The sequence below is a fragment of the Ailuropoda melanoleuca genome, chromosome 12 (genome assembly GCF_002007445.2).
Source record: "Ailuropoda melanoleuca isolate Jingjing chromosome 12, ASM200744v2, whole genome shotgun sequence".
In the NCBI taxonomy this organism is placed as follows: Eukaryota; Metazoa; Chordata; class Mammalia; order Carnivora; family Ursidae; genus Ailuropoda; species Ailuropoda melanoleuca.
The window spans coordinates 80455022-80476472 of NC_048229.1; the positions used below are offsets into that span (position 1 = coordinate 80455022).

The 21451-nt window shown below is 62.7% G+C and overlaps 1 protein-coding gene across 3 annotated transcripts in view; it reads left to right on the plus strand.

The window, feature by feature from the left end:
- The window catches only part of ZNF469 (zinc finger protein 469), a 116863-nt gene that overhangs the window by 71010 nt on the left and 24402 nt on the right, over positions 1-21451 (plus strand). The window contains exon 1 of one of the 3 annotated variants that reach the window (XM_034672524.1): positions 4055-5239. The exons of 1 other annotated variant lie outside the window; for it this stretch is intronic. The gene's annotated coding sequence lies outside the window, so the exon portion shown is untranslated. Of the gene's footprint in view, positions 1-4054; positions 5240-15827; positions 17535-21451 lie in introns of those variants that run through there. One more of the 3 variants, XM_034672519.1, reaches the window with a different exon arrangement.

The window sequence follows — 21451 nt, forward strand, 5'->3', positions numbered from 1 at the left end:
GCCCCGCACCGGCGGGGCGCGCCTGGGGAGTCGGGCCGGAGGGACCCGTGGGGACGCGGCGCCGCACGGCGGCAGCCGGAAGGGAAGGCCGGCCGGGCTCGCGGGGACTTCCCGGGGTCACCCAGACCCTGCCCCTGCACCCTAGGCCAACGAGGCAGCAGGGTCGGAGGGACCGACTGGGCTTTGCTTGGACTGGCCCCCTGCGCCCTGGCGGTGGCTGAGGCCATTAACTCCTTCCAGACCAGCACGTGAGCAGTGCCGGTGCGGGGTAGGGACTGTGCCACGTGTTACTGTGTGGAAGCCTCCTATCACGAGATATTGTAGATGAAGAAACTGAGGATCAGAGAGGTTCGGTGACTGGGCCAACACTGCGCAGGTAGTGAGCAGAAGGGGCCGCTGGCCTCTCTCCATTCCGTCACACAGACTCCAGTCCAAGACTGCCTGGTGGTTGAACAAATGTGTAGTGAGCCCCCTCTGTGCCCCACAGTATCCTAGGACCCCACAACCCAGCAAAGCCCCCTGCCTGCCTGATAACAAACACGATAAACAGGTAAAATGCCAGGATAGTGTCATGGGGGGGGCAGGGGGAAGCTGAGGCAGGGTCACAGTGTTAGGAAGGGCCACCCCTGTGGCGTCCGGGGAGGAGGGCGTGCCTCCGTGTGCCATGTGCCCTGCCTGGCAGCTTCCAGAACCACAGGGCAGAGCCTGCCGAGAGCCTCACCTGGGAGTGTGTTTGAGGCCAAAAGGGAGGCTGGGCCTCTTGAGGGGAGCCCATGGCCCCTACAGGGTCATGGCCTGGAGAGCGTGGGTGAGGGTGTGGCTGTAACCAGGGGCTGTGTGGAAGCCAGCAAGTGCGGGGAATTCAGGGTCAAAGAGAACTCAGAGGTTCTTCAACTCCCTCATCAGTGCTCCATTCTCCACCAGACCCTGTCTCCAGGTAACTGACACTGCTTGAATACCCCCAGCGATGGGGACCTCACTCCCTATCGCAGCAGCCCATCCCACGGTCCCAGCCCTGGCATAGGCCACAGCTTAGGAGAAGGCTGTGTTGCAGGTTGAGGGAAAACCCTCCTACCTGTGGTTTCTGTCGGCTTGGGTCCTGTGTTCCTGAGCAGCATGCGGCACATCAGGTTAACGGCTAACGTTTACACAGGGCTGCCTTTGGAGAATGTTAATAGAGAGATTATGTCCCCTTGAAGCCTAACCTTGTCAGGTCAGCGCCTTTTCTGACTTGACATTCCAGGTCAGCCACCGTCCTGCCTCCCTCCCTGGGAGGAAGCCAGTGGGTCTCTTCCCTGCCTGCCCATTTGCAGAACACCAGGTGACCTGGAAGCAGAGACCCGTTCCCACCTCCCTTCTTCTGGAACCTTGCCACCGTTGATGGTGCCAGAGATGCATGTGCTTCTTGACATCAGTTCACACTGTGGATTGCTCCGGAGCCCGGAGACTTCCAAGCCAAGCCCCACCCCCACCTTCCTCCAGCACCCGTCTGCCAAGATTCAGGCACCCGTCTGCTTCCTTGTCCAAAATGAGGGGCTCAGAGTTTGGGGAAGGCGATGTAGTGGTCAAGAGTGCCGGCTCTGGAAGCATCTGCCCAGGGGCTGTGTGGGCAAGTCACCAACATCCCTGAGCTTGAATTCTCCATCGGGAGAATGGGGAGACCTCACAGGGACTGGGGGGGTGGGCTGAGGAGCAGGGTCCCAGCAGCACAGGCCTAGCGCAGTATGAGCTGCTGTGGTTCCTACCCGCACAGCTGGGGAGACCCCATGGGGACTATGGGAAGGGCTCTGCAGGTGCAAAGGGCTGGAAGGGTGCGTGGAGGGAGGGCAGTGCAGGGCATGGTCGCGCAGCCCCGGTCCTGCTGTAGGCTGCCTTCGTGACTTCTCCCAGGCGAGGAGCTCACCCCAGCCGGCTGGCCCAGCTCCACCTTGGTTCATTCTAGATGTGTGCGGGAGGATGGAGACTTGGGCAGAGTTGGAGCAGCCCACCGTCCCACCCACTGCAGACAGCGCTAAGGCTGGAGCCCTGCATTCCAGGCCAGCCACCACCCCACCCCATTCTCCTCCCCAGTGAGTCCACGGGGTCCACTCTTGGGACGCTGTTCCCCCTTCCTGCCTCCTGCCCTGGACACCCAGCATCATGTGTCCCATCTCCAGCGGCTAGCCACCTCCTTGCTGTGGCACGTGGACCCCGCCCCGGCAGAACTTGCCTTCTGTCTGCTCCAGCCTCAGCCCTTCCAGCACCCCACTTTGGTTGTGTGTGGGCATTCCCATCCCTCCGCTAGACAACACCCATTCAGCACCCCGTCCCCGCTGAGCCGGATGTAGCAGCTCTCAGCACACACTGACTGGGGGGACTCGCGGGATTCTCAGATAGAATCAGTTCAGGATGTGCCGGAGACTAGCCTGAGCACGGCAGGGGATGTAGGATGGAGAGGGGTGAGCACAGAGACAGACAGCCTTGCAGGTATCGAGGGCCCATGTCTTCAGCCTCTCCCTTGCTTGCATATCCGCACCATTTGTCTCGGCAGCTGTGGCTGGGGTGGCAGATACTGTCATGGGGACTGATCGCGGTCTTGTAACTTAGCCCCACCGTGAGGTCAGCTAAGGAGCCACCGTTTACCTAGGTCAGAGGGAAAGCGGGCCTGTACATTGAGCAGGCTGGTCACTGCATGGGGCCCCAGGCCACCTCAGGTCTCTGTCTACCCAGGGAGCCGCCCAGAGGTCCCCAGAGCAGGAGTGGCGGCCCCACTTCAGACATCTGTACTGTACACAGGCCACGGTTCTGCTCTGGAGGACATCATGTGTGCACACTGGAAGCTCCCTTCCCCCCCCCTCCGACGCCAGAGACTGAGACATCTGTCACTTCTGACCTGGGATTCCCTCCTCCCTCATCAGGGGCTACCAAGCCTCCAAGACCCCTCAGCGTCGTTCAGGGTCAGCGTCACTCTTGCAGACCCTCCCTTGGCCCAGGGGCGTCAAGCCAACTTTGGGGAGGGGTAGGAAGCAGGGTGGCAGGCCAGGCAGGGACCCACCGAGAGCTGCTGGGGGACCGGCCGGCTGTGGTTAGCACCGAGAGCTCCTGCCTCCAGATGTTCATCAAAGCCTGCGGGCCCCGCCCCCTCGCGCTGCCCTGCGGTTTCTGGTCCTGCTTCCAACCACCAGAAAGTGAGGTCAGCGACTCCACTGGCAGGAGTTTGGGGGCTGTGACCCCGGCGTCAAACTATAGGTTTCCTGCTCATTACTCATCTCGGCTCCCGTCGGGATCGAGGTGGTCTCTGAGAATTACATCCTTGTTTAAATAGAGCCCACGTTGGGAAGGAGAGTTCCAGATCTCATTTCCGGGCATGACTGTGGGCGGGGCCTGAAGATGGAGGCGGGGAGGCAGAGCTTGTCTGGGGGGCTCTGGGGTTAGCCTGCCAATCCTGAAATGGTGGTCCCAGGCCCCTTCCTGCCTGTTCTCCCCGTCACCCAGTGCTCGACCCAAGCCTCTGGGCGCTGGCGGTAGAGCCGTCCTCCCGTCCCCCGGGGCGGCTCTCCACTCCCGGTGAGGGTGGACGAGGCCCTTGAAGGAAGGCAGCCTGGGCTTGGGGGCCCTCAGAGCCCTCTGTCAGGCACCACTCTCTGGCTGCATGCACTTCCAGGCACTTCTGGACCCCAGAGACCCCGGCCAGCCAGGGAGGGAGGCTGTGTGCACATGAGTGCATGGGTGGGCAGGTGGGCGCCCACAACAGCAGCCCCCTCCTCGATCCTCGGCCCCCCCGATGGGCGGGCTGGAGCCGGGGCAGGACGGGGACATTCCATCCCTGGCCGCCTGCTCACAGCCTCTGTCCTGACTCAGGGCTGCTCACAGGGCCTGCGTCCCAGCCAAACAGGCCAAACAAAATCCACATTCATGAACGGCCATTGAGGCTTTCTGGCGGCCCAGGCATAGATGCCGCCTGCAGATGTGACCGCTGCCTTTCCCACATTCCTCCAGGGCTGCCGGGCCAAGGTGGCCGTGGATAAACAGGGCTGCCCCTCCCGGACCTGCGTGTGGCTGGCCGGGCACTGCCCTCTGGGGACACGGCAGAGGGGGCCTTCTCTGGGTTCTGGTAAGGGGCGGGGGGGTGGTCAGTGCAGAGATGCCAAGATCCTGGCTGCACGGGGCGAGGGAGCCAGGACCTGGTCCCGGCACTGAAGGAAGTGCCCCCTCGGCAGAGGCTGACAGGCATCCCGTGTCCTGGGTCAGCCTGACTCGGCAGGGACCTCCTGGTTTGGGCAGCGCTCGTAGAGCGTAAGTGCAGGGTTCCGTGGTTTCTAGTGTGTTCACAGGGGTGAGCAAGCACCCCCCCCGTCTTCCCCTAGAACACTTTCATCCCCCCAACAAGAAGCGCTGCACCCCCCACGCCTCCCGCAGCCCCGGAAACCACAAATCTACTTTCTGCCTCTGGGTTTGCCTATTCAGGACATTTCACATGAATGAAATCACACGGTATTTGCGGCTGCCTGACTGCACTCCTCGTAGCGTCTCTGCGGGGTATCCATGGTGCAGCCTCCTCCGGGGCCGCCTTCCTTTTGATGGCTGAGTAATATTCCGTGCCGTGGCTGGACCACAGTTTGTGGCCCATCATCTGCTGATGGGCTTCTGGCCACGGTGCCGGTGCTGCCGTGAGCACTTGGGAACACGTCTCTGTGGGGCGTGCGTTTGAGTTTCTCGAGGACGGTCTGGGAGTGGGACTCGGGGCTCCGCGGTCACCATCCCCAGCTGCACCGTTTCCCGTCCGTGCCAGCGTAAGGCTGTGAGGGCCTCTCTACCCCCTTTCTGTGCACGAGGAAACCAGGACAGGGAGGCAAAGGCTCTGGCTTAGGGTCACACAGCGAGGAAGTGGGGCCCCAATGCGACCTTGCCTGGGCGCCAGAGCCGTGAGCACACAGATGGACAAGTCGAGGCAGAGAGTGTGGCAGTCGCAGCCTCGGGGACTGTCCTGCTGGGGGCTCTACCCTCTCACCCCTGCCCTCCCCTGAGGCTTCTCCAGGGCCTGTAGTGTGTGCTGGGCGATGCAGCCCTCTTCTGTCTTCCTTACAGTGCCCTCAGGGAAGCCCTGCTACACTGCCAGGAAGTGCCACCGCTCGTCGTTCTCCCAGCCTTCCCCAAAGGGACCTACGGCCATTTCCCAGGACGATAGCTCACTGCACAAAAGGAGCAACTCCATCGTTCGGGGACACTGACCCAGGAGGCCCGAGCATCACTCGCTGAGGTCAGGCGATCAGTGGGGTTTTAGCTCCGGCCTGCCCCAGAGTGGCGGGGGGCCCTGAGCCTGTCCTGTGGCGGCTGTTCCCACGGTTCCAGAATGCGTGATCGGAATGCACATAGCCAACAACTAGCGGGACCCACAGCTCTTACCCGAGGTGAACGCATCAGCCGAACTGCACCCAGTGGGGAGCTGTGAGAGGGCTCGGGGGCTCAGGCCAGGCCGCCTAACCGGATACGGGGCAAGAGTGCACACACGTTCCCCAACTCCCACAGGGAGTGTGGGTGGGGGGCCCTCTGCCCTGAGCAGTCCCAGGCTGGCTCCTGCTGAGCAGCGTCTCACGTGGACATGACCACATCAGAGAGAGAGGGGACCCCCAGGGAAGGCTCAGTGTCCCCCCCGGGCAGGCTGATCGCTCCTCAGCTGTACCTAACCTATGCTCAGAGGCGGAGGAGATGGTGCCCTCCCCAGGACAGCCACAGAGCTGGGCACCCTCTGTGCTTCCTGCACATGTCGGGGGGTCACCTGCAGAAGGCCGCTCAGGGGCCAGGCTGTGCTCCAGGCCTTGGGGCTGCTGAGAAAGGGCACGCCCCTCTTCCACTGCCAGAGCTCATGGTCTGGCTGGGGGTGCCTGGGGTGGGGGGTGGGCAGTCACTTTCCATGTAGCACCTGGAGGAACGGTGACAAGGCTCAGACAGGTGCCTGCAGGAGAGGCATCTGGCCGGACCAGGGAAGACTAAGAGGTGGGGAGCGGCATGTCCCAAGGGCTGACCCCAGGAAGAGGAGAGCAGAACAAGAGGAGGCCAGGAGGGAGCACGGGTCTGGCCAGCCTTTCTTTGGGGCCAGAAGGGCGCAGTGAAGCAGCCCGCATCCATCACAGCTCTCAGAGTCAGAGCCGGGATTTGCACCCACGGCCCGCGTTCTTACACTGCAGCACAAGCTAGAGGGGGCCCATGGGAGAGCAGCTTAGGAGGGATGACACCCTCATGGGGTCCTTGGCCAGAGTCTGCAGGGGGTCGTGGGGTCTCCAACCCCGGGACGGTCAGCACTCCCCACTCAGCCGTCCAGGGCTGGTCTGCACGACAGTGGGCAGGCGGACACTTGGCTGGTGGCCGAGCAGCTGCGAGTGCTGTCTGTCTCCCTCACCTGGGAAGGCGGGGCTGCTGTGGCTGCTTTACAGGTGAGGACCAGGTCAGAGGGGAGGGATTGCCCTGTCACTGGAGCCCAAGGGCCTGGGCGCAACTGAGGGGCGGGCCAGGCAGTGGGCGGGGACACCTGGCCCCCAGCCCCGCCAGCAAGAATCCATCTAAAGGGCCAGAGCCACGGCGGGCCGTGGCCAGCGCTGTGCAGGGCTGACCAGGACCCAGAAAGCCCGAGCCCGAAAACTTTCCTTGTCCCAGCATTTCGCAGCGTGTGGCCATGAGCGCAAGGAAGTGTGTGAGTGTGTGAGGGTGCCTGAGTGCACGGACATGTGTGGACACGTGTGTGCACATCCAAGAATGTCTGTGGGTGTGTGCGCGTGTGTAATACCGTACTGGGATATGATGACACAGCACAAGCCACGATTGCAAGGTGCCCGGGTAATCTTGAAAGTTCTGGTAGCTGCATTGAAAAACTTACACCAACAGATGAAATTCATTTTATATAATACATTTTATCCAAAATACCATCATTCCAATATGTATTCAGTATACAATCAAGGGAGGCAGCTGGGTTCTTGAGACCTGCGTGTGTTTTACATTTAACTGGAGTCTTGGCTCCGACCAGCCACGTGTGAGCTCTCAGCGTCCGCGTGTGTCTCTGGCCGCCGTGCACCGTTGGTGTCTGGTGCCCCTCGACTGTGGAGTTCCTGGCGCCCACTCCTCACCGAGTGCCACCTCCCCGCACCTTTCCCCCACGTCCTCCAGGAAGCCCCTTCAGACTACTCTTCCTTCTCTGAGCCTCAGTTTCTCGGCCCGGGCTCAGTGGCTCCAGGTCAGACTTCCTGCCTCCCCCAGCTCTGCTGCATCAGAACCGGTGCGGGAGGCTGGGACCCGCACGTTGGCACGCTTGTCCACATGGAAGTTCAAGACCCTCTGGGGCTCTCGTGTGCTCTTCCCCAGATGCCGTGCGCCAGGCACACGGGATGGCAGCTGTCCCCAAGAGCACCCCTTCCCTTGCTCACCTCCAAAGCACATCACATGCTCCTGGTGATGTCTGGAAAACTCCTAACCATCCCTCAAAACCCACCTCCGGTACTGCCCTGCCTTGCCTTTGAGAAGGCTTCCCTCCCACGGCGGCACGCTCCCCTCCCCTCCTTGCTCCTTTCACAAGCCACCCTGTGTGTGTGGGTCCCATGTCTCACATCCCTGGAGTGCCCGTCCTCTCGGAGCCCCTGGAGCCCGGCCAGGCCCAGGCATGGAGCGGCCTCGCACATCAACGCAGGCTGACTTTGGGCATGCGTGGGTGGAGCGGTCTCTCTTCAATGTCAGGAAAACATCTGGCCGCAGGACCTGGCAGGAAGCTGACCTCGAGGGTACCACTCGGCTGGCAGCTGTGCCCCATTTATAAATACATGCTAAACTCGGACCAGCCCACATGCATTCCTGCTCCCCGCCCTGGAGTGCCCTCCCAACGGAAGAGAGACAGCCGGCGGCCCTCTGCGCCTGGCCACGGCGGTCACTCCCGGTGAGTGGGAGCATGCCCGATCCAGGGTCAGCTCAGGGCCTGCGGAATCCGATTGTTATCTGAGCGCGTTCGCCGGCCTGCCCAGCGCCGAGGCTGCATTTAGCACTGGGAAAGGCTCCCCATACCGGCAGCGTGCTTTTCTTGGATGTCTAGGCTGTATTTATGCCGGGCTGGTGCCTGGGGAATAATTAAAGTCTGAGAAGCTCCCGGAGGGACCTGCCTGCCGTTGGGCAGTGGGCCCCTGGGCCTGTGCCCTGAGGCCCTCCTGTGCCGTGTCCCCCAGAGGCTGTTGAGTAAAAGAGCAAAACTGGAATTTACCCAGGCAGGGGCTGGGACACCCTGACACGTCGGGCCCGAGGAGGGGCTCAGGGCAAGGGTCCGCGGGCAGGCGTGGGGCTTTGTCGTGCTGTTTCCCCACCTGTCTTGCCTCCCAGGACAGGGATGAGGGCCTGTGCGGCTGGCAGTCAGCCTGAAAATGCTTCGCTAGGCACGGGCCAGGACCGGCATCCAGCAATGGGCATTGTTCCACGAGAAGGCGGAGCGGACGCTGCGTCCTCAGTCTTGTAGCCACCAGGCATCTCGGGCACGTGCCCGCGGGAAGAGTGGCAGGGCCCCCAAGTGTGACAGCCGTGGGGCCTTGGCAGGAGGGGGCTCACCATCGATACGAGTGCCATCAAGAGAAAGGGGATGCGTGTCATGGGGTCATCTTGGCCTTTTCAGTGGCTGCGTGTGGAAAAGAAAGAGGGGCCATGAATTTCGTGGTACAGTTTCTTTAACGAACGTAACAGAACACTTTCAGACCGCGTGTGGTCTCGTTTGTGAGAATTATCGGGGAGACGCTAAGTACATCTCGGACTCGGTGTTGAAGGCAGGGCAGATTCACAGACGTGGGGCATCACGGCGCGGCTAGCGCCTGGGGCAGCCTGCGGGGAGCCAGGATGCCCCACGTCTGCGCAGCGCTCCCTCGGGTCACGTGGGCGTCTGCCCTGCTGGCCGGCGAGCTCCTGGAACCTGCTCCTTTCACGGCCCCAGAGGCCTGGAGATGCGCGTGTTCAATGAGCAACTGCACGGGAAACACGGTGCCTGCGGGAACTCGGCGCTCAGGGATCACATGTGGTCTCTGTCATCATGGCCCGCACAGGCTCCTGGCCCATCACAGGGCACCCAACCCCCAACCTGTGCTGGACTCCCCCCACCCCGCTCCCCAGGACACCTTTGCCCCCATCGGCCTTCCACCCTGGGACCCGGGCTTCACTGCCACACCTCGGCTGCTCTGGGGGCCCCAGGGCGTGCCTCGGCCCCGGCACCCCTCTACCTGGCGGCAGACTCGGTAGGCAGGGCCTCTGGAAGTTGTGGCGGGCGGGGCGACATTTCTCTTGTGACTGGGGACCGCAGGTCGGGAAGGGCAGGAGGTCGGTGGATTCTCACGTCTACAACGCCAGCCTGCGTGTGTTACTGGTCGTGTCGTGTCGTGTATGTAACGGTCGTACACGTACGTGTATCATACTACATGTGACGGGCACCGCCGGGTGTGACTTATACCAGCTACATGACACTGTGTGTGTCTAGCATGTAAATGGCGTGTTTGGCCGTCCCATAGCCCAGTGCTGGCCATAGTCCGTGCACGTGCCCCCAGTGCCAGGACCTTGTCGTATGTCCGTCCTGCCAAGTGGCCCCAATCGGCCAGGAGTGCTCGCTGCGTTCAGACGGCCCAGTGTCTCCCCGCTAGACACGGGTCCCTGAAGGTCACCACCCTGGGCTATCTGCGGTGAACTCCACCACCTCTTCCCTGGTGGGTCATGCCACTGCAGGCACGTGTGTCTACTGGGGGCCTTCGGGTGGGTCAGGCCCGCACAGGGCAGTTGCCCCCAGGAATACCCCCTGCAGCATTTCCAGTTCCTGCCTCCCGCCCCCACTCTGGGTCCTTTCTCCTCGTGACCCCACTGGGAGCTTGGCCATCAGCCATGTTCTACCCGTCCTTGTGCTTTACGCGTCTCGTGCGCAACAGAAACACAAGTCTCACAGCACTGAAGGGGTCTCCTGGCTGGTGGGACTGAAGAGCCCACATGCAATAACACGTGGGCTTCAGGTCCTCCTCGACCCAGGCTCCCAGACGGGGCCTTAGGAGTCAGCCTTTCTCCAGTTCGTGGCTCTCCCTTCCTTTGCATTAGCGCCTCTCTCAGGACACCCTCCCGAGGGTAGCAAAAAGGTCCCCACAGCTCGGGCCTCTGTCGTACCTGCCGCCCCAGCAAGACGGGCCACGGAAGCGTCTCTTTGGTGGATCTGTGCCCACAGCTCACTCAGTCTGCGTGGCCCAGGGATGGACACAGGGACCAGGGGTGGCTCTGGGTCCTACGAGCCCACCCTTCTTTCCCTCTGCCCCATCTTTGTCCCCTTGTCATGTGGGTCTGCTGGCCCCTCCGAGCTGTTGGGGAAATTGGGGTAATGAAGGAGGGACATCGAGCTGGTGAAATTCAGGGTTTTTAGGGGTCTGGGAGGGCAGGGCTGTAACTCTTCCTCTGTCAGTCGTCTTTGCCCCAACAGATAGGTAGGAGCGCAAACATACAGGTATTCCTCCTGTGTATGTGAGGCAGACTGTGGAGAGCTGATCAGTGATGGATTCCTTTGGGCATTTGAACCAAGGTTTCAGTGGCGACAGATATTGGGATGCCCAACCAGTATGACCTCGGGCCTCTCCTGTCCCAGACGGCTGGGCCCGGGGCCCTCGGGCACAGGTCAGAGGCACCGTCACCGTTCAGGGCCATGCATGGGAGCGGGCGCCACACCCGTCAGCACGCTGCACAAAGCCGGGTCAGAGAAGACAAAAGCCTCAGAAGGCACTTTCTACGGGCAAGTCAAGGAAAAGCCAGGAGAAGCCATCCCTCTGCGTCCCAAGATGGGGCCCTTGATCCCAGCATCCCGGCTGTGCGGTTGGAAGGACCCCTGCGTGAACGACAGCAGGGAGTGGGGGTCCGGGTCCTCCTGCCCCTCGCTGGCCCTGTGCTCAAGACACGGATCTGAAGTCCAGGGAGCTGAAGGGTGGACAGTCCCCCAGGAGGGGACAGCACTTTTGCAGAGGAACTCTGACCACTTGCTCAGCCAGAGAATCTAGGGCGGGTCCTGTGAGCGGATAGACGGCCATATCAGACCCGTGACACTTCCCCACTGCAAGGTGGTTATTTTCATGGGTCCGGGGACAAAGCAGGTGATGAGAACGTCACTCACTGTGCTGACAGCCTGACCCCCCCCCATGTTGTGTTTAGTGCCCGGCCACCCCTGCAAACAGAAGGGAACGCTGGAGTGAGAGCCCCTGATGACCACAGCTATCGATCGCTGTGTAACAAACAGCTCCAAAGCCAAGGCCTTCGGACAATGTGTCACTTGTGATAACACCACAGGCTGCTGGCAGTGCTGCTGCTGACCTTGCCCAGCCATGCAGGCCAGCGGGAGCTCTTGGACCCCAGGACAGGGCACCCGGAAGGCAGGGGCCACACTCCAGAACCCCCATTGGTCCCGGAATGACACAAGCACAGTGGGCCCTGACCTACTGAGCTGTGTGACTGCAGGCAAGTCTCTGCACCTCTCTGGACCTCAGTTTCCCATTGAGGAGAAGGGGATTACATCATCATGCCAGCCTCTCGGATTAGCTTGAGAATCAGCCCAGGTGGTGAGTGGAGGGTCAATGTGAGCCACTCGCCTTCAGCACCTGCCCGCACGGCCATCAGTGGGGAGCACGAGACATCGGCCCTCGTGGTGGGAGGGGACGGGGGGCCAGGAGAAGAGCCTGACTTTTGGGGTAGGGACATCCAGTCCTGATTCTTCCCCAGCCCGCAGCATGACCTTTGAACTTCAGCGTCCTCTGACCCCGCTCCATGAGACAGTTGAGCGAAACCTGCTGGGTGAACTCACGCCAGCATCTAAGCCCCCTCCTGGATCTGGCAGCTCGAAGCCTCTACTGCAAATTCAGCCCCCAGGGATGGCAGTGCCATTGTCCAGATGGGGAAACTGAGGCCCCTGTTGGCAGGCTCAGACCTTTTAGGGTGACTCCTGCCACCCACAGAGCATTTGCAGCTGCAGGGCTGAGGGCTGTGGGCCAGGCCAGGAAGGAGCACAGTGGTCCTTACAAGCTGCCAGGCTCCCTACACTCTGCTTGCGCCTGCTTCCCAGAACCTCCTCGGAGGGACCAGCCTCTCCAGATCATCCCAGCTGTGAGAGTGGCAGCAGCGACAGGCCTTGGGCTGGCTCAGCCACGGGTCAGAGACTGAGGGGAGCTGGGGCTGCACCTCTTGGTGTCCTAGGCCGGTCGCTCCACCTGTTCAGTGAGTCGGCAGTCAGCTCTGTCCTCAGGGCAGCATGCGAGCGTCCTGCAGGGCCCCAGCACAGTTGAGCAGGCCCAGGGAAGGCATCTGGGGTCAGGACAGGGGACACAAACCCAGAGACAGCAGGCCAGCGTCTCCTTCCAGGGGATGGAGGAGCGCCTACTCTAGGGGAAGGACAGGCCATGTCCTGGGTCAAGTCCGGCTCCCCAACCCTAGCCTCTGCTCTGGCCTGCATGGCCCTGGGGCCCTCCAGAGGCTCAAGCAGAAAGGGGATCCAGACTCAGATGGCTGCATAAGGCCCCTCCTCCCACAGGTCCCCAGGCTGACAAGGTGAGCCCAGGGGAGGGGACGGCTTGTCCGTTCTCCCAGCCATGGGACAGAGGATGATGGTGGTAGTGCTGTGGGCTCCCGGCCCACCCAACTCCACTCATGTCAGGTCCTCTTTTGAGGTGAGGATTAGATGGTGGAACAGATGCTTACTCCAAGATTTTGCTCCCTTGGCCGTGCAGTGAGACAAGGGTAAAGTATAGCAGTCAAGACCCCAAGCCCCGAATTCTAGTCCTGACAATGGATGGATGGCTAAGTGGATGGGTAGGGTAGGAGGGTGGATGGATGGATGGGTAGGTGGAGGGAGGGGTGGAGGGAGGGAAGGAGGAGGGAGGGAGGGAGGGACAGGTGGATGGATGAATGGATGGATGGGTGGATGACTATGTTTTCCAGGCAGTGTGCCAGGCAGAGACACAACTGTGCACCTGTCAGACTAGGCTCTGTCCCCCAGGAGCTTCCCATCTAACATAGGAGGCCAGTTAATCCAGGCAAACAGGTGTGTGGAGGACCCTGCGGTCATGAGCAGGCCCTGCACGTGTTGCTGGATGATGAAGTCACAGAGATGTGATGAGGGAAGATGACAAGGAGACAGTCAAGGGACACTGCTGTGGCGAGAGGCTGCTGTGTGAGCATGTCGAGTCTAAAGGGCCGCATGGCGACAGACGTGCATCCCAGCAGAGCCTCAGTTTCCCCTAGGCCAGTGCCTGTGCTCCAGGCCTCCACGGTTGCCCACTTTTGTGAGCCCTCATGAAGACTAGCTCAGCCAGGAGCTGGGGGCACAGAGAGGGGCCAGGCCCCATGCATGCCTCGGGTACCTCTCCTCCAGTTCCTGGGGCTTCTCTGTCCGAGTACACCCCGTTTGTCCACCTCACCCAGTTCCTCCCCTGGTAGGGACACAAGCTGGGGAGGGCAGCCGGGGGCTAAGCCAGGGCCACGCGGCCAGCCAGCCTTTGCTGGGGTCTGCGGATTCTCTGACCAGCCTGCACAGAACAGAAAGACCCCATAAAAAGGCCCACTCAGCCTAGAAAGATAAAACTGTGAATGCCGACACCCAGCCGCGCATACCAGAGGTCAAATATGTGGGAGATACGTATGGATCAGGACACTTCCAACTTTTACAAGGTCCAGACCCTTGGAGGGGGAGGAGGAAGGGCGGAATGCAGGAGTCTAGGAGAGGAGCACAGATCCTAGGCCCCGAAGTCCCGAGGCCGGGTGGTGGTGCGCGTGGGTGTGCCCTTCCAGCCAGCGACCCCGGGGCGCGGTCCAACACCCCATATGGCTTAGCAGGCACCTAGGTTTTTCTTTGATCCTGGAGAGTTGACAGTCGTGCAAACTGCTCAGAGCAAGCGTGTTGGGTAGCCCTGCCCTTGCTCTCACTGCATTTTTAAAAGCAAATTTCAGATGCCAGATCGTCCTGCCTGTAAAGACTTCCAGAAAAGCAGTCGGCCCTCCGGGGACAAAGCAGTGGTCAGCCGTTGGGTGTTTCAGAGGGCGTGGTAATGAGTTACCAGCGGATGCGAATGAGTCCTTCGCCTTTGTAATTGAAGTGAGAGTGAATTTGAGGCCTTCCCTCTGGCCATATCCCTTTTCCGTCCCATTCTGTGAGGCCCTCTTGGCAGGCGAGGAAGGGAAGCTCAGGAAGGTCCATCGTAGCTGAGCTGCTGGAAGGGACGGTCCCCAGAGTGTGGACGTCATCGGTGCCAGGTCTCACGGGAGGACCCACAGGCCTTAGAAAGCTTTGGAAGCCTCTGGTGCGGCATGGTCACTTTGAGTGCACGCACGAATGTGCTCACGGGGAGCTCGTCCCTTCTGAGCGGCAGGGCAGGGGACAGAGGGGAGCAGCAGGCAGGAGGCACCGACCACTGGGACAGAGCTGAGCCCAAGCGGCCACGTGAGGAGAAAGCGAGTCACAGGTGGGTCAGGCCCCTCAGGACAGCCAGCTGCCGGCCGAGGACAAGACCAATGCCCAGCAGGGTCACCTGTGAGCCCCCATATGAGGTGGTATTGGTCACAGGGGGACAGAACTCAACTCAAAATGCGTTAAGCAAAAGGAAACCATTTGGCTCACAAGACGGGGCGACACAGGGCATGTGTCAGGCATAGCTAGATCCAGACGCACCAGTAACGGCATCAGAGTCCTGTCTAACAGAAGGGAAGAGTCAGCCCGCGGGAGCCACACGCAGAGAACGGAGAGGACGGGGCGCTTCCCACAAAAGCCAAGATACCGTGGCCAAAAACAGGGAGAGGGGTGCTGAGCAGGCAAGAAACAGATGTCCACCCAGAGGACCTTCGTCAGCTGCAAGGGTGGCCCTGGGGTAGAGATGGGGCCGAGCGGAACACAGGATGGGGTTGCAAGCTGGCAGTTCCCAGGTCAGATCCACTCAGCCTGTGTGTCTGGTTTGGCTTCAGGCTGGTTTTAAATCACAGAAGTCCGCGAGAATACCCACACTTTTGTTGGAAACCTGAGGGAGGCATCCATGCCTGGGGACATGACGCGCGGGGCGTCGTGAACAGGGTGCAGGCCGCGGCACCCCCGACGGCCGCCCCCAGCTCCTGCCTCGCATGTTCTCACCCGGCCCCTCAAGACCCGCGGGCTCTGTGGCTGGGAGAGGGTGGGCACAGGTCCCCGGCACGGCTGGCAGGAATAAGACTCGGCTAACCGTAAGTGGGAACAGAGCAGGGGCCACGGGGGTCCTACGGGCCCCCAGGAAAGGCAGGCGAGGTTGGGAGTCTCGGGCAGTCAAGGCCAGCCCCTCCCAGCCGTCCCCGTGGGCCCACGGCACCCTTCCTGGTCCATTCCGGCCTGCCCCGGGCCCCAGGCCAGAAGTGCCCTCCGGCCCTGCAGCTCAGCCATGAAGACTGGCTTCCGCGGCCCCGGCCCCCCCCCAAACACACACACGCTGGACCGTCTTGGCAGCGGGCAAGCGCTAACGTGGCTCCATTGCTTTGGGGGACTTTGAAGGAAACTAATTAAAACCAGCTGAGATGTGAAAAAGCTGGACGGTGGCAGGAGCCAGGGACAACTTTCCACAGGGCCCGGCGTGAGCCGCCCTGCCGCCACCATGAGCCGCCACGTCCGGCCAGCCTGCAATGGCCCCGGGCCGGGAAGCTGCCCCTGTGCGCCTGGGGGTCGGGGGGAGTGGGGGGGAAGGAGTGTGCGTGTGCTCGGGGCTCAGGGTGGCTGCCGTGGGGGTGGGCGGGCACTCACGCACTGTGACCCCTAGGGTCGCGTCCCCCAGCCTGGGTTCACTGCCTCCCAGAGGCACCCTACAGGCGCTCCTGCAGAGGGCCCCCCGACCCCTGCCACCCGGCCGCCTTGCCAGGTCTGCAGGAGACCCGGTCTTGGATTCTTGCCATTATCGGCAACCCCTGCTGCGGCCGGACACCGACCTTTATGCGAGAAGGCCAGGCGCGCGATGCCCGTGAACTTGCGGCCGTCCCGTGCTCGGCCCCCCCGCGGCTCTGGCTGCGTGGGCCGCTGCTGCGTTAATCCGGGGTGGGCGTCTGCGGGCAGCCCACTGCTCTCCCTCCCTCTGCAACGGTCTTGGGGGCGGCACAGCAACCTCATGAGTCCTGTCGATGCCCTTTCGGGGTCAAGCTGCTTTTACATCCTACAGTCTTCATACATAAAAACTGTGTAAACATTTTATTTGGGGAAGAAGGACCAACAAGGTGTGCCTACGGCGTGGGAGGGGGTGGCATGTAGTAGTGAGCCCTCCCGACGCCCAGAGCGTGCACGGCCGGCGGCCGGCGCTCTCCTGCCTCCGAGACCCCCGCAGGACCGCAGCTGAGCCAGGGAGCCCGGGTGCTGGCGGCTGAAAGGGCCTGGCAGGTGGGAGTGGCGTGGGGCCCGCAGGGGCTTGGCTGGCTACCTCAGGCCTCCTGCCCACAGCATGTGCTCACACCGGTCCATGCGCAGTCGCGTCTGGAGACCCCCAGGGTGCTGGCCGTGCCCGGAGCAGGGTGACGCGGCCGTGGGTGGGGTCCCCTCTGCTCCACGCGACGCAAAGGAAGACAGAGGCTAGGAGGGGCGTGGGGTGGCATTTAACGCCCCGTCCCCCTCGCTGCCACTGCCCGGCGCTGCTGGTTCGGCATTGTTCTGTGTCCGAGTCGATCGTCATCTCACTGAGGGTCCACCGGTGTCTGGCCCGGAGTGAGGTCCCTGACGTGCGCTATCTCACTGAAACCCCCCACAGCCTGCCTGACGGGGGCTTTCGGGGTCCCTGTTGTTGGCAGGGGGCACTGAGGTGTCATGACCCACATGGCTGGATTCCACACTTGCACCTGAACTTCTACCCACGGTTTCAAAGTGTTCCCGGCGACCCCATCCCCACCGGGGACCCCAGATTTGAAAGAGAGCAGAGGTCGTGGCTCCCCAAGCTGTCAGGGCCCCCGAGGCCTCCGAGCGGCAGAGCCCAGTGTCCTGCGCGTTGAGACGTCAGCAGTAGGACACAGGAGCCACGACGCGCACACACAAGCCTGCGCGTGCACACGCACACCAGGGTCACCCACACGCATGTGCACACGCAGCCACACACAGGCACACGCGCACATAGCGCCCTGATGCCTGCCCTTCTCAGAGCCGGCCGGGGCAGGAACCTTGTATCAGGCACCACCTGCTGGACAGTTGAGGGGACGGGAGGGCGGCCGACCCGGAGGCCCCACGGCCTCTCTGAGACCCTGGGCCTCTGCGACCAGCCCAGCCCACCCACCGCCCTCCCAGCCAGAGTCCCCGGGGTGGGCGATATCTCTTCTCATGGGGAAATAGAGTCCCGGAGAGACATTTTTATAGCATCTAAATTCCCCCCTTATTCTAGGTCTGTCCGTGCATCCCGAGGGCAATGACTGATGGACTGTGGTGCAGATAATAGTAATGTGCTAATAGCTGACCTTCACTGAGGCACATCACAAGCCGAACGCTTGGTGCGGATTGTCCGACGTGAGCCTAAGGCCCCACGAGCAGGGACCACCATCAGACCCACTGACAGGTGGGCAAGTGAGGCTCAGAGAGGCTAAGCCAGCTGCCTGAGGTCTCACAGCCAGGAAGTGGTGGTGCCTGCCCTTTGACCACAGCACTGTGCTTCCTCAGTCCCACTCTCCCAATGGGGGGCTGACTGGCCTGTGGCCCCCAGCTCGTGAGAGGGGCCAGGACCCCTCTCTCTGGGTCTACCTGCCTTACACGGCTCACACCACCCCACCCCTGCTGGCAGACAGTGGCTTTCCAGTGTGTGGAGTGGGGTTCACTCCCACTGCCCCGGGAGAGGGGGACCCCGGGGACCGGGTGGGGGTTGGCGGGGAGCGTGGACGAGCCTGTGGCCTCTCCTTCCTCTCCGTCTGTGGGAGCATCTCCTCCCGCCAGCACCGGCCCTCATCCCCCAGCAGCAGGAGGGGCAGGCTCGGCCCCAGGGCAGGCTCACCCCGGAGCTGGGGCTGGGACACCCGCTGCAAGGTGTGTGCCACCCCACCCTTCTTACCTGACGCTCTCCCCACTCGAGAGCCTTTAATGATCTGGGTCTCTAGTGCGTGAGAAGCGCCCAGCGGCCTGGGCTGGCGGGTCCTCGTGAGGCAGCTGCACATGCCCACCGCCCCCCAAGCACCCGCCTGATTCAGGAAGGGGCCTGGCTGGGTGACTCAAGCCCCACCGTGCCTTTCAGGCTCCGGAGTGGGCCGCCCCCCTTGTAGACCCTCGCTGGCCCCCCCCAGCCCACTCGGTTCATCTCCTCCTTCAAGGCCGGAGGGCAGGGATGGCTTGCCGGGCACTCCACACGCTACCAACGAGGAACTCAGCCGCGGTACCTGTTCCAGCCCCTGGCAGCACTCCCTGCTTCTTCCTGCTTCATCTCCAGCTGATGAGAGCAAAACACCCAGAGAGCCGGGAGGGGGGACCCTTCTGCGGGGTCTGAAGCCAGCAGAGTGGGGGCTCGTCATTTGGCTGTGCCCCCGGGGGCTGGCAGCCCCACTCCCAGCTGCCCCTCTGCAATGGGCCCCTCTGCAGTTGCCACTGGGGGCGGGGAGGCGGGTCCTGGGTCGTGCAGCCACAGCCCCCAGAGTGCGACTGGAGTTGCAGGCTCCTGCCCACAGACGTTCCCCCCAGGTGCCCTGGGCTCAGGTCAGTGTGCTGGGAAAGGAAGTCCCCCACCTCACCGTGACTGTCTCCTCACCTGCAAAGCAAGGATGCTGTCAGTGTCAGGGCCCCCGGGGACGCCACAGAGCCAGCAGTGAAACGGCAGGACACAGCTCTGCGCTTCCCTCAGTGACTTGCAGACGGGGTGGGGGTCCCGAGCCGGTCACACGAGCAGAGGCCAGCCCGTGGCTGTCTGGGAGCAGGGCTCTGGGTGGACTGAAGGGTGGAGGACGGGTGTGTGTGTGCACGAGGCCTCGGGGGTGGGGGAGCTGCTGCTGTCCGGCCTGCGTCTGTGAGCCAGGCTGTGGCGGCTGGGTGGCCAGCAGGATGGGGGGAAGCAGGGGCAGGAGCAGGCGGAGGGACAGAGAGGACAGCGGGCAGACATGAGTCCCAGCATCTGGGCCAAAGTGGGCCATTTGTGAAGAAGTCAGCGGACCCCACCCTCGCTGTCGCCGGGGAGGGGCCTTCCCGCCTCTTCCAGCTCCTGGGGCTCTCGTGTCCCTTGGCGGTGGCCCGTCACTCCATCCCTGTGTCTGTCTTCACTCGGCCTCTCCCCGTGTGTCTCTCCTCTTCCTTCTCATAGAAGGACACTTGTCACTGTGTTTAGGGCCACCCTGACCCAGGGTGACCTCAGTTTAACTTGAGTGAGTCTGCACAGCCCGTAGGTCCACGTGCGGTCACGTGCACGGGCTCTGGAGACGGGACTTGGACACAGCCCCACCCGCTGTCTCCATCCTCCATACCACCCCAGCTAGGACCAGTTTGGGGGTGAGGGGGCCACAGACACTGAAACAGAGACTCCAAGGAGAGGACCTGTGAGCAGAAGCAGCCGGGCTGGGAAGGTCTGGGAGAAGCATCCCGGACAGACGGACTGGCCGGTGCTAGAGCCCTGAGGTGCGTGTGAGCCTTGGGCTTTCTAGAAGGCCCCGGGGGCAGGACCCTGAGGGTGCGGGGGCTGTGGGCAGAACTTCATGGAAGGCGGCCTCGCCGATGCCGGGAAGACCTCCCGCTGCTTTGGGGAGGATGACAGATGGGAGCCCCCAGGGAGGCCAGGCAGGGTGTTACCACCAGGAGCACCAGCACCCCTGGGGCCCGGGGCTCACCCAACACACGGCTCAGCCCTCCCCCAAGTGGGGGTCCCCTGCCCACTGGAAAGGCACCCTGGGGTGTGCTGCGTGGAGGGCAGTGGTCAGCCAGGTGTGGTGGGGCCCAAGGCGAGCGTGGCCAAGCCCCCAACTGGGGCTGCCCAGAGACCAGCCGAGACCGCGTGGCCTGAGGACAGCAGGGCGGCTGGCCCTGGACCCCGGACAGCCTTGCGGAAATCAGGAGCAGGAAGGTCGTTGCCCCGAGCCACTGACTAGGAGACCCCCACCCCTCATGTAGCTTCCAGCCTGTGTCCTTCAAAGAGTCTCGTTCCCTCCCAGGGCCTGTGACCCTCATCTGAGTGACAGGGAGCACGACAGAACCACCTCGCAGGCCTGAGGGTTAACGGGGTCACACGGGCCCCATGAGCACCCGGGACATCTGCCACTCTGGCTCCAGGCGCAGCTGACTCGGGGCTCAGACACGGGCAGGACCAGGGCCTCGGCCTCCAGGCCCACCCCACTGCTGGAGAGCCCCCGCCCCCTCCTCGACCTCAGCATGACCCACCCCCCCAGGCAGGCCCCCCACACCCTGCAGCCAGGTGGTCACTGGGCACCTGCTGCCACCCATGGGTCCCACGCTCTCAGGCGTCCTCACTGGGGCCACGCGCCGCCGCAGGGGGGTGCGCCAAGCCGAGTTAGGGCTGAGACCCCCGGTGTGGGAACGCACCTCTCGGGGGCTTGCCTCCAGGGAAGGTTTTCCAAACGGTGCTGTGATTGGGCTTCTAGGAGACCAGCAGGTATGGAGCTAGAAGCAGCCCCTGGGGCCTCCTGGTCTTCCCAGGACCCTCCTGGCCTCTCTGGACCTTCTGGTCTCCCCGGGGGCTCCCTGGTCTCCCCAGGACCCTTCTGGCCTCCCCGGGACCCTTCTGGTCTCCCTAGGGGCCTCCTGGCCTCCCTGGGACCCTCCTGGCCTCCCTGGGGGCCTCCTGGACTCCCCGGGACCCTCCTGGCCTTCCCCGGGACCTTCTGGCCTCCCTGGGACGCTTCTCATCTCCCAAGGACCCTCCTGGCCTCTGCAAACACGGACCCACGGGGGCCACAAGAGGCAACAAGAGGGTAGACAGCGCTTGGGAGCTGGGCACAAGCCCCCGCCCACCATGTGGGAGCCCTGTGACCTTGAGCCCATCTCTCACACTCTGCGCCTCAGTTTCCCACCTCTGTAAACTGGGGTTGAGTGCCTGCTTCCCGCAAGTCCAGGGTGCAACAGGTGCCTCCCTGGATGGACTGCCCGGCACACAGTCGGCGCACACTTAGTGCCCACTTCCTCCACGGGCCCCGGACATGGGGGCGAGTTACCCCGATGCAGCAGGGCCCCACGTGCTGGGGGCCCCTCCCCGACCCAGCTGCCCACCAGCGTGGTGCTAATCCTTTCCTCCTTGGGGAGTGAAATTATAACACTTTTAATTGAGGAAGGAGGCTGATACGGTCCAGAACCTGACGAGAGTAATTAACGCAGCCACCGGGCCTCCAAGGAGGCTCATTCATCTTGCTGCTCAGGAGACAGCTCATTAAACCCCGCCATCCTCATGTCCCCAGCAAGCGAGGGGAGGAGGGCTCCCATGGGGGCCTCACTCAGTTTCCAAACATCAGAAGGTTTCCCGGCCTCCACTGGGTGTGTCGGGGTGCGCGGTGGGAA